Source organism: Lynx canadensis, chromosome A2, assembly GCF_007474595.2.
Source record: "Lynx canadensis isolate LIC74 chromosome A2, mLynCan4.pri.v2, whole genome shotgun sequence".
Taxonomy (NCBI): domain Eukaryota; kingdom Metazoa; phylum Chordata; class Mammalia; order Carnivora; family Felidae; genus Lynx; species Lynx canadensis.
The window spans coordinates 168,171,568-168,183,751 of NC_044304.2; the positions used below are offsets into that span (position 1 = coordinate 168,171,568).

At 44.8% G+C, this 12,184-nt stretch overlaps 1 protein-coding gene across 1 annotated transcript in view; it reads right to left on the reverse strand.

Annotated features, from left to right (window-relative positions):
* Window positions 1–12,184, reverse strand: part of PTPRN2 (protein tyrosine phosphatase receptor type N2) — a 768,343-nt gene that overhangs the window by 475,602 nt on the left and 280,557 nt on the right.

Below are 12,184 nucleotides of genomic sequence, written 5' to 3' on the forward strand. Positions count from 1 at the left end.
ACTGTTACTCTGAAGGCAATTATCATGGGGCCTAATGTGCTGTATCTGGGAGCCAATTACATTATATTTATACTCAAATGTTGTGACAAAGAGCTTTATAACAAGAGCGAAGTAGTTATGAAGGCAAAATGCATGTGATTATGCATTAATTACATGCACTGCAGATCACATGATAATTATGCTCAGAATTACCAAATAACTCCCAAGAATAATTATTATGCAATTTGTACATTTTAGATCTTATGGTAACACTTTAGCACTTAGAACTACCCCATGCAATTATCCATAATTATCTAATCACTAAATATCATGTAATTACAGAGATATATTTTTATGCCCTGTTCAAAAACACATTACCAAAATCTTCAAATCAGGACGGCTCTGTGCCTGTTTATGTGTGTGCGTGAGTGTGGTACAGGGAGGTCCAGAACTTGCTGAGAACCACATGTTCTGGGGAATAAAAAGGGCTCAGCAGATATAAGCTGCCTTCATGAACACACTTGAATTCTTCTTTCAAATGCAAATCTAACATTTTTTTTCATTTACAAATGGCAAGATTCAAACAGTTGGAACACTTCTGAATCTCAAAAGGCTCTATGGCATTACCCAAAGGGGAAGCTGATGGGAAAACTCACCAAACAGGCTAGCCTCTAATGGCAACTTGTTCTAAGCAGCCCTGTTTGAATATAGCATTTAGAGAATGGGTCGCTGCAGGGAGACCGAACCCCATAGTCACTGTTACCCTTACTTCAGGATGAAATGTACTTAATAATAAGCAAGCATCTTCCACTTGCCAAAAGCAACTAAAAAAACCACCCATATGAAGTGTATGCTTATGTGGCTATTAACCGTTGCTTCATTCCTGGGAGGATTCTCAAATGAAAGCACATTTGTAATATTAGCATAGTATCTAGCACTGTGAATTGAGAAAGTAAGCATAGTTTAACCATGCCATTCCCAAAAGGGTGGTCTTAATATCTATCCGGAAACAAACAAATAAAGAGCACAAAAGGAACTTCCCATAAAAATTTTTCATTTGTAGAATTTAAAATAACGAAACTTCGAATGTATTTTTTAATCTAAAGAGCACAAGTGCTCGCCTCGGCAGCACACATACTAAACAGCACAAGAGCCTGAGCCAATTCAATTCTGGGGTCTGTAAGGAGGGCTCAATCACAACAGTCGGCCAACTGATAAAGGTGTTCCATGGGGCGCCTGGGTGGCGCAGTCGGTTAAGCGTCCGACTTCAGCCAGGTCACGATCTCGCGGTCCGTGAGTTCGAGCCCCGCGTCGGGCTCTGGGCTGATGGCTCGGAGCCTGGAGCCTGTTTCCGATTCTGTGTCTCCCTCTCTCTCTGCCCCTTCCCCCGTTCTAGGGGAGACCCGGAACCCCTAGACTGACTTCTAAGCTTTCCTGGGAGCAGGCAGAAACTGGACACTTGGATACAAAACCAAAGCAATGCATACATTAGGGCATTAGACATTCTCTCTGAACTCCTCTCAAGGCTACTGGGAAGACAAAACCCTAGGAAGAGCTGACTGCTGCCAGGGAGACGGAGAAGACACATTCTTCCTACCCCTCCCACTAGGCACAACTAAAACCCTGCAGATTATATGCACAGGAGGCTACGAGGGGTGGGCGGAAGACAGACTTCTGCGGTCCTAGGGAATCTGAGGAACCACACCTGTGGGGCTCCCTGGGCTGTCCTTTGGCCTTATGCACCTCACACTGGAGCTGAGTCAGCCAGCAACCCGGGAGCACCAAGTGTAGGTGAAGCCCCGACTGACGTCACCTCTCCCCAGCCAGAGGCCCAGGAAGGGAGCTACTTAGCACATTTTAGACAACAGCAGCTCCACTCTCATCAAACACTGCCAAAAACAGCACAGCACAGCCTGTACCCATGACAACAAAGGCCAAGAGGCAGCCTGGGTGTCCTCCCTTATGAAGCTGGAACAAGGCCAATGACCCCCCCAACTCTGTTGGGTTGGCAAAGCAGCCACGTAGGGAGCAGGTGGTACCCCCCCCCCGTGTCAGTGGAGACCACACAGGGAGACCAAACTCCCACCCACCCACCCCGCCCAGCACATGGACTAGACCCCTCAGCACAGATGTCAGCAGAAGCCTAGTAGTAAACCCGGACTCCCACCCCCATGTAGTAACAGGGACCCCTCACCCACCTTGGCAGAGCAGTGTCAGAAAAAGCTGTTAAAATGCAGGGCTTAGGGGTGCTTGAGTGACTCATTCAGTTAAGCGTCTGGCTCTTGATTTCACCTCAGGTCACGATCTCACACTTCATGAGTTTGAGCCCTGCATCAGGCTCCGCACAGGCAGGGCAGAGCCTGCTTGGGATTCTCTCTCTGTCCCTCCCCTGCTTGTGCTCTCTCTCTCGCTCTCTCAAAATAAATAGAATCTTAAAAAAACAACAACACAAGGCTTAAGTGAGATCCAGAGTCTCATAATATAGTACAAAAGTGTTCAGGTTTCAACAGAAAATCACTAGTCATACCAAAAACCAGGAAGATCTCATCTGTAGACCCTAACACTGAGGCTTGAAATGTTAGCTTTACCTACCAAAGATTGTAAAGCAGTCATAATAAAAATGCTTCAATGAACAATTATGAACATACTTGAAAGAAATGAAAAACTAGAAGCCTTAGCAAAGAAATAGAAAGCCTCAGCAAATAAATAAATATAAAAAGAGCCAAATATAAAAAGAGCCAAAAAGAGCCAAATGGAAATACTATAACTGAAAAATACACAAACCAAAATAAACCGCTCAGGGGATGCACTGAATAGAAAGATGAGGGATAGAGGAGAGAGTCAGTAAACTAGATAAGAGAACAACAGAAATCATCCAATTCCAAAAACAGGGAGAAAACAGTCTAAAAAAAAAAAAAAAAAAAAGGACAGAGCCTCAGGGAGTGTGGTGCTATAACAAAAGATCTAACATTCATAGTATCAGAGTTCCAGAAGGGGAAAAAAAGAAGGTGTGGCTGAAAGGGCATTCAAAAACTTGATGTCTGAAAATTTCTCAAGTTTGGCAAGAGATATAAACCTAAAGATTCACAAAGCTGAGCACCCTAAACAGGGTAAGCCCAAATCTCCTCCAAGACACATGGTTAAAATTCTGAAAACTAAATTCAAAGACAAAATCTTAACAGCAGCCAGGGGAAAAGGGCACTTTACCTATGAGGGAAACACAATCCGAGCAAAAAGGATTTCCCATCAGAAACCACAGAGGCCACAAGGAAATTGCACAACATTCTCCAAGTGCCGGAAGAAAACAACCATCAGCCCCAAATCCCAAAAATCTACCAATCCAGAGACCCATCAAAAATATCCTTCAGGAGCGGTGGGTTCCTGGTGGCTCTGTCAGTTAAGTGTCCGACTCTGGATTTTAGCTCAGGTCATGATCTCATGGCTTGCAGAATCAAGCCCTGTGTCAGGCTCTGTGCTGACAGTGCAGAGCCTGCTTGGGATTTTCTGTCTCCCTCTCTCTCTGCCCCTCCCCTGCACTCTCACACACACCCACTCTCTCTCTCTTTCTCAAAGATAAATAAACATTAAATATATATATATATATATATATATATATATATATATACACACACATATATATCTCCATCCTTCAGGAATGACAGGGAAATTAAGACATTCTCAAAAAAGGGAAAATGAGAGCATTTTTTATAGCAGACTTGCCCTAAAACAACTGCTAAATGAATGTATTTAAATACAAAGGCAAAAACAGAAGAAGGAACCTTGGAACATCAGAAAGGAGAAAAGAATGTGAAAAGTGAAAGTGACTAGTTTTCCTTCTCTGGAATTTTATATATTATGTTTGACAGTTGAGAAAGACATGATAACACTGTCTGTTGTGCTTCTAAATGTATGTAGAGGAAATATTTAAGATAATTATAATAAACAGAGGGGAAGAGCCATAAAGGGAGGTAAGGTTTCTACACCCTATTCTTAACTGGTAAAACAATGACAGTATATTGTGATTATTTATAATAATATGATATCTATAATAATATGATATCTAGACCAACCACTAAATAGGCTATCAAGAGATACACTCAAAAAGACTACAGAAATCAATATGGATCTCTAAAAAATATTATCATAACCCTAAAGGAATGAAGAAGAAAAAAAAAAACAGAGAAAAATAGACCAAACAGAAAACAAATAGTAAAATGGAAGATTTAAGCCTTAACAGACCAATAATTACATTAAATATAAATGGGCTAAATATACCAATGAAAAGACAGACATTGACTAAGTGGATTAAAGAAGCATGATCCAACTATATGTTTTTTATAAGAAACTCACTTTAAATATAATGTTACAGACAGGTTGAAAGTAAAAGGATGGAAAAAGATGTACCATGCAAGCATCAATCAAAGGAAGTAGCAGTGGCTACAGTAATAGCAAATAAACTACTCATCAAAACAAACAAAAATGCCAGGGACAGAGAGACATTATATAAAGATATAAATCCACCAAGAAGACATAGGAATCCTAAATATGTATGCTCAAACAACCTAGCTAGAAATATGTGAAGCGAAACTTCACATGGAGTTTTTGGATGGAACAGAAAGGAGAAATAGACAAACCCACAATTATAGTTGGAGACTTCAACACTACTTTTTTAGCAACTGAACAAATAAAGAGAAAATCAGCAAAGCTTGAGAAGTAGTCAACAGTGCCATGGATTAACAGTTCTAATCAGCGTTTATAGAACACTCAATCCAACAAAAGCAGAACACACACTCATTTCAAGTGCCCACAAAACATGACATGGACTGAGACCATATATATCCTGGACCATAAAACAAATCTCAGCAAAATTAAAAGATTCAAAATCACTTGGACTGCATTCTTTAATCAGTATAGTGTTGAACTAGAAATCAACTAACATATATCTAATAAGAAAATCTCTAAACACTTAGAAATTAAACAATAAACTTCTAAATAATCCATGGGTCAAAGAAAATCCAAGGGAAAAATATACTGAGAACTGAATGAAAATGAAAACGCGGCACCAAAATTTTGCGGGACACAGTTAAAGGTGTGCTAGGAGTGAAATTTTTAGCACTAAATGTTTGCATTTCAAAAAGTCTCAACTCAATTATCTAAATGTACACATCAAGAAGCTAGAAAAAGGAGAGCAAAATAAACTCAAGGAAAGTAGACAGAAGGAAATAATAAAGAGCAGAAATCAATAGATTAAAATCAGAAAAAAAGGAAAACAGAGGAAGTCAGTGAAAAGTTCCCTGAAAAGATCAGTAAAATTGACAAATTTCTAGCAAGACTAACAAAGAAAGCAGTCACAAATTACCAGTACTAGGAATGAGACAGATGATATCAATACAGACCCTGTAGACCCCATATGGGAACAAACATGTCTACACACTTAAACATGGCAACTGAGGTGAACTGGACCAATTCCTCAAAAACCACAAACTACCACATCTTATCCAATATAAAATAAATAATTTGATAGCCCTATAACTCTTAAGGAAATTGAATTCATAATTAAAAACCTCCCCAAAAAGAAATGTGCAGCCTCAGATGATTTCACTGGAGAATTCTACCAAACATTTAAGGAAGAATTAACGTGAATTCTACACAATCCTTTCCAGAATACAGAAGAAGAGGAAATAGTTCCAATTAATTTTATGTAGCTAATACTAACCTGATACAAAGAGGAGACAAAGACCAAAAAGAGAGAGAACCCTACACAACAATATCTCTCATGAATATGGACATAAAAATTCTTAAGAAAAATATTAGTATATTGGGAACCTGAGTGGCTTAGCCAATTGGTTAAACGTCCAATTCTTGATTTCAACTCAGGTCATGATCTCACAATTTGTGAGTTCGAGCCCCATGTCATGCTCTGTACTGACAGCACAGGGTCTGCTTGGGATACTCTCTCCCTCTCTCTCTGTCCCTCCCCTGCTTCTGAGCATGCATTCGTGTGCGCTCTCTCTCTCAAAATAATGAAATAAATTCAAGAAAAAAATGGCATATAAAATCCAGCAATGTATGAAAATAATTATACAGCTTGGGGATTATTCCAGATATGCAAAGCTGGTTTAAAATTCCAAAATAAATCAATGTAAGCTAACATATTAATAAGCTTAAGAAGAAAAAATTACATTATATCAATGTAGAAAATGTGTTTGAAAAATTCAAAACCTATTCATGATGAAAACTCTCAGAAGAATAGGAACTGAGGGGAAATTCGTCAACTTGATAACAAACATCTACAAAAGCCTTACAGCTAACATCATATTTAATGGTGAAAAACTAGAAGCTTTCCACTTATGATGAGGAAAAAGGCAAGTGTATGTTTCCTCTTAACCACATAGCTGAAAGTTCTATCCATGCAATAGGGCAAGATAAGAAAAGAAAAGGCAAGCAGATCAGAAAGGAAAAAATAAAACTATCTCTTTCCAGGTGACATGATTTTCTACATGGAAAATCCCAACGAATCTACAATAACTCCTAGAACTAATAAGTTATTTTTCTATGAACTATGACACATATAAACACATAGACACTGAAATTGAAACACTATAGTCAGTCAAAAAATTAAGTACTTAGGTGTAAATCTAACAAATACACGCAGGACTTGTGTGCTAAAAACCACACAATGTGGGGGCGCCTGGGTGGCGCAGTCGGTTAAGCGTCCGACTTCAGCCAGGTCACGATCTTGCGGTCCGTGAGTTCGAGCCCCGCGTCGGGCTCTGTGCTGACGGCTCAGAGCCTGGAGCCTGTTTCCGATTCTGTGTCTCCCTCTCTCTCTGCCCCTCCCCCGTTCATGCTCTGTCTCTCTCTGTCCCAAAAATAAATAAACATTGAAAAAAAAAAATTTTTTTTAAAAAAATAAAAACCACACAATGTGGATGAAAGAAATCAAAGATCTAAATGAAGGACAGACATGCCACGTTCATGAGTCGGAAGTCTCAATACAACAATGGTGAAAATTCTCCAATTGGGATACAGGTTCAACACGACTCCTGTCAAAATCCCAGCAAGATTCTTTGCAGATACAGACGAGCAGTTTATATGGAATGGCAATGGAGTCACAGTAGCTGGAACGACTTTGCAAAAGGAGAGTAAAACAGGAGGAATCACGCTACCTAATTCCAAGTCTCACACAGGTACAGTCATCAAGACTATACAGTATTGGCAGAGGCAAACAGATCAATAGAACAAAACAGAACACCCAGAAATAGACCCACACAAGTGTGCCCAAGATTTCTGACAAAGGTGCAAAAGCAACTTAACGTTTGAAAAAGTGCCTTTTACCAAACGGTGCAAGAGCTGTGGAACACACAGAAGCAGAGGCGGAAACCTCAACATCAGTCTCACGGTTTACACAGAAAAAAACCAAAATAGATAATGGATACAAATATAAAATATGAAACAAGAAGCATTTTAGGGAACAAAAAACAACCGAAAATCTCTGGGACCCAGGGCTAGGAGAAGCATTAACGTTTGCATGAAAGACCAGGACAGGCCACACGGCCAAGAAGTGACGCGCACCTGGAATGTGGAACTCTCACAAGTAAACATTAAAAACGTCCAATTAGAAAAAGTGTCAAAGACACGAAGAGCCATTTCCTCAAAGAGGATGAGCAGATGGCAAGTAAGCTCACGAAAAGTTGTCCAACATTGTCAGCGCTCAGGGAAATGCAAGTCAACCCACGGTGAGCGGCCTCGTCACACCTACCATGAAGGCTACAAAATTAACTGACGATATCCAATTCTGGCAAGGATATGGAGAAACCGGGCCACTATTTCATTGGCAGTGCAATTGTAAAACGACGCAGCCATTCTGGAAAATGGTTTGTCAGTTTCTTAAAAACTAAACGTAGGCTTTTCATACAAACCAGCAACTGACCGCTGGCCATTCATCCCACAGAAATGTTCACACGAAAACTTGTGTACAAAACTTGTGTACAGATGTCATTCAGTGAGTGAGTGTCCAAACTAACTATGGTCCATGCGTACTGTGGAGTAGTCCTCAGCCACGATCCGGATGGATCTCCAGAACATTGTGCCGAGTGAAAAAAGCCAATCCAAGAAGGTTACCCATTGCGTGGTTTCACTTACATGCTACATCACCTACTCTTGCGCTCTTATCAGGCATGTAACGCCTGAGAGTGGACATGACCCCTGACCTCTTACCGCACGCAGTCTAGTGCTGACACAGATGGGTACATAATTAGCGAAAATCAGATCTGAGTGTGGTAATTACATAATAGAGTCATAAGCAAGCAGCTATATGAATAGAGAAATGAAGACATTCATTTGGGGTGCAGAACTGGGGAAAGCTTCAAAGAGAAAAATGGTACCTGGACCAAGGCAGGAAGGATAAATGGATTCTAACAGATGGCATGAGGTCGGGGGAGAACCCCAGGATAGTGGGAGAGGGTGAGGAAGAGGTGAGGCTTGCCAAGTCTGTGGCCCCGGGGACAGCGCGTGAAACAGTGGGAAGGCTGTGAGGCCGTCGAGGCGCAGAGGAGGCATCAGCGGACAGTGTGCAGTCACAAGAGGCCTTGGATCCCAACACAGAAGGGCTGGCGTTTTCTACATAAATACCCAAGCGTGTTACAAATACGATAAAAATAACAATATGAACATGATACAAATTGTAAAAACAATAGCATCTATCTACTGAGCCTTAACCACAAGCCAGGCCCCGTACTCTTTCCTGCTTTAATCCTCATGATTTGCGAGAAATTACCTTTAATAGGTAGTAAAGAGAAGGGAAGGAGGCGTAAGCACAGCCCATCTCAGAGACACAGGGGCTGCAACTCACAGACTGGTAGTGGGGATGGCTCGAGTTTTCAGAAGCAACACTGGCCAGTGCTAATAGTCAGCTACGTGAGGCAGTAAAGGATGAGGGTCAAGGTTGGCAGCAGGCATACTGGCCGCCTCAATGGACCCAGGGAATTCCAAAGGAGGAGGAGTAGGAGACGTGCCAGCCTCCGGGCAAGCCCGTGCTTGTTCTTCGACAGGATGAACTCACACTGACCCACTTCGTATTTCGTATGCTGGTATATCTGTTTTAAAATGTCCAGGGTGCCCACTCCGCTGTAATACACTTTGCAGGAAGCAAGATCAGAACAGGTGTAGTCACACGCCCTGAAAACCACCAACTCAGCCCCGAACGGGAGGATGTCACTGACCTTCCTGATGTAAAACTTTCCATTTACAGATACTTATTTTACACAATCTGGAAATCTGGCCATTAATGAAATACGATACGAACCTAGTTATCACTGTGGAAGGGGGCTTGCTAGAATATGTCCATCTGCCACTGTTTCGTTTTAAGACGGTAGAGAGAATACAAATAGAATGCAAATTCATCTTGGTACCCGTTAGCAGCAGAGAAATCCCACCAATGTTACTGGTCAGCACTAGAACATAAACTTTATTAAAAAAGAAAAACGGAACCAGAGCGTAGGGTATTTAAACGTGATTTCCATGTGATGAGCATGTGCACGTGTGTGCAAGTGTGATTCAACGCTTCCTACGTGCCGCGTTCTCCTGCCGGAGAGACGGCTGCTTCCTCACATCTGTGACTCCCAGGGGCCGGGGATGCGTGTGGCAGCTGCCTGACCGTGCATCACCTCCATATTTGGGCCACTTCGCTTCCTGGGCAAACACAGCACTTTATACATGCTTGGAATTTGCTGAATATTTGATGAAATAAATTGATAAAGCAGGAGGCAGGGACATGTTAGGCATTCAGCTTTCTGATCTGTGAAGACACGAGTGCAAAGAAAGATACGGTTCCTGCTCCCATTATGGGATGTACATTCTAACGGAGGAACACACGTTAATACAAACACACAATTAAACAAGAAAATGTTGGTCTGTGGTAAGTGCTGTGGTGAAAAATGGTGGGCAGCAGTGCACAGGTGAGCGCGGTGGACAGGACTCACCAGGAAGAGAGGGCAAGAAAGGCTGGAAGAGTGTAGGGGGAGGGAGAACCGGGCAAGGGGAAGCTTCAAGGCAGAAGCAAGCCAGGCCAAGTGCTCCGGAATGAGAAGGAGGCCGGGGGGCGGCACAGCACACGGGAAGGTTAGGATGGTGGGGCCCATGGTGACACCCTGGGACCCGGGGGAGGGAGGCCAGCACAGGCGGGCAGAGGGGATGGGCATCGCTGAGAGACGCCAGCTGCCCCCAGGGGGTGGGTTGTGGGAAGCTGGACCATACAGTCAGGAGGCCAGGAGCGGCTGTGAGGAGGGAGATGTGGGGGAAGCCAAGAGCCTGGACAACCTCTAAATCTGGGCCTGAGCCACAGAGGGTCTGCTGGCTGGTTCCCCGGGCCAGGAGCTGAGAGACAGGAGAGGAGCCTCAAGAGTCCCTTTATCGCTTCCTGTAAAGCAGAGCAGAGGGGTTTTCTGTTATACGTGGGGCAGCATGTGGGCTCCGTAGAAGTCTGCAGGCCCTGGAGCTCACGCGTCTCGGCTGCCCATTCGGCCCCGAGTCCTGTCCTTCTTGATCTGACTGCACTCACAGCTTCTGCGCCACCAGGAAGGCCTGTTTGCTAGAACCTCTTTTATTTTAGAATTCAGGTCTTCTTCAGCATCCCCGAGACTTCTTTCCTCCATGCTCGTAAGTGGGAACTTCCTCATGATTCTACTGCTAGCTGCCCCGTGAGGGCGAGGTGGGAGCCGTTCACATAGGCCAGGGAGGCTCCTAGTGACAGACGTGGGCTCGGCCGGCCCGGCAGGTCCAGCAAGAGGGACTCCAGTGCAGGGCTTGGGGAACGAAGGTCCCCTGAAGAGGGGACAAGATCCGGGGCCCAGTGAACAGGCTGCAGGACAAAGACAGGGGCAGGGTGTGACACCAGGAGAGCACCTGCCAACAGGTCTCTCCTGGAGAAGAAGCTTCAGGGGGTGCACGTGGGATCAGAGACGCTGGCAGGGCTGGCACCCGAGGCCTCGGTCTGCCTGGGCGTGCCCCAGCCGTGTGCGATGGGTCACAGTGGGTGCTGACGCAGGGCCACGGGGCCCACAAAGTTAGGAAGTGATGGTCCTCCCACACCACCTCCCAACTGCAGGATGGTGCAGAAGCTTCTTGATGGCACAGCACGTTGACCAGTCCCCCTGGGCCTGCCAAGTCCCTGTGCAGACAACAGCGAGCGAGCGCGCCGTACAGGAGAGCATGAGACGCTCCGCTCTGACCAGGACTCTTGGGAGCTGGGGGATTCCGTGGCTCCTTCCAGTCCAGGGCTTGATGCCATACTTGGTGCCAGAAACCACTGCCCCTCGCAGAGCCCCAGCCCCCCACACCCTGTGTTGCAAACCGTTCACGCCTCCCTTGGCTGTCAGAGCGCTCCAGGGTGATGCGTGATCGGTCCCTTCCCCATTTTCACAACTGCCAGGTCAACCCCGGGATGCGGCGGTCTTTCAGAGGCCGCTCCACGGTCCCCCACTGCCCCACACATTCTCATCTCGGACTTCCATTCCAGAGCTCAAGGACACATCAAATGGTGTCCGCGTCATTTCACGCACTTCTCACAACTGCCGTCGTAGTGCCTGGCCAGCCACATAAAATAAGATTCCTGCTACGCCGCGGCCACTGCATTTCCCACCTCCGGATGCAGGCAGAGAGGAGGTGCCAGTCAATTCCCAGAGACATGAAACGGGCCTCACTTCTCCCTCAGCCCTGACTGGTCCTAGGGAGGCACAGCCAGTGACCGCAGACGCCGAGCAGGTGGGTGGTGGGCACTCGTGCCGTGTGGCCACAGTGGGAAAGCCCTGGACCCGGCGATGCCACAGTCACCTGCAGCTCCCAAGGGGAGAGGGTAGCCATCCCTACTCGTTCAGAGCAAGAGAGAAAACCACCGACCGAAAACGCAAGGCACCCGACAAGCGCCAGGCACCGCGTGCACATCCGGCAGAATGAACAGTGTCGTCGTGTCTGGAGATGGCCATCTTGCTCTCTGGTGGGTGTGCAGGAGGCTGGCACAGGGGACTGAATTTCCTGTCCACAGGCCACAGTAAAATGCTGGGGACCATTAAAAAGAAGGGGAAAGTCACAAGCACATAAAACCAGGTATGAGGAGAGACAGAAAGAGGGGGAAAGGAATGGTATTCAATATTATTAAATAAAGATTCAAAATATAGGCAGATGACCACCATATCAGAAAGGCTGG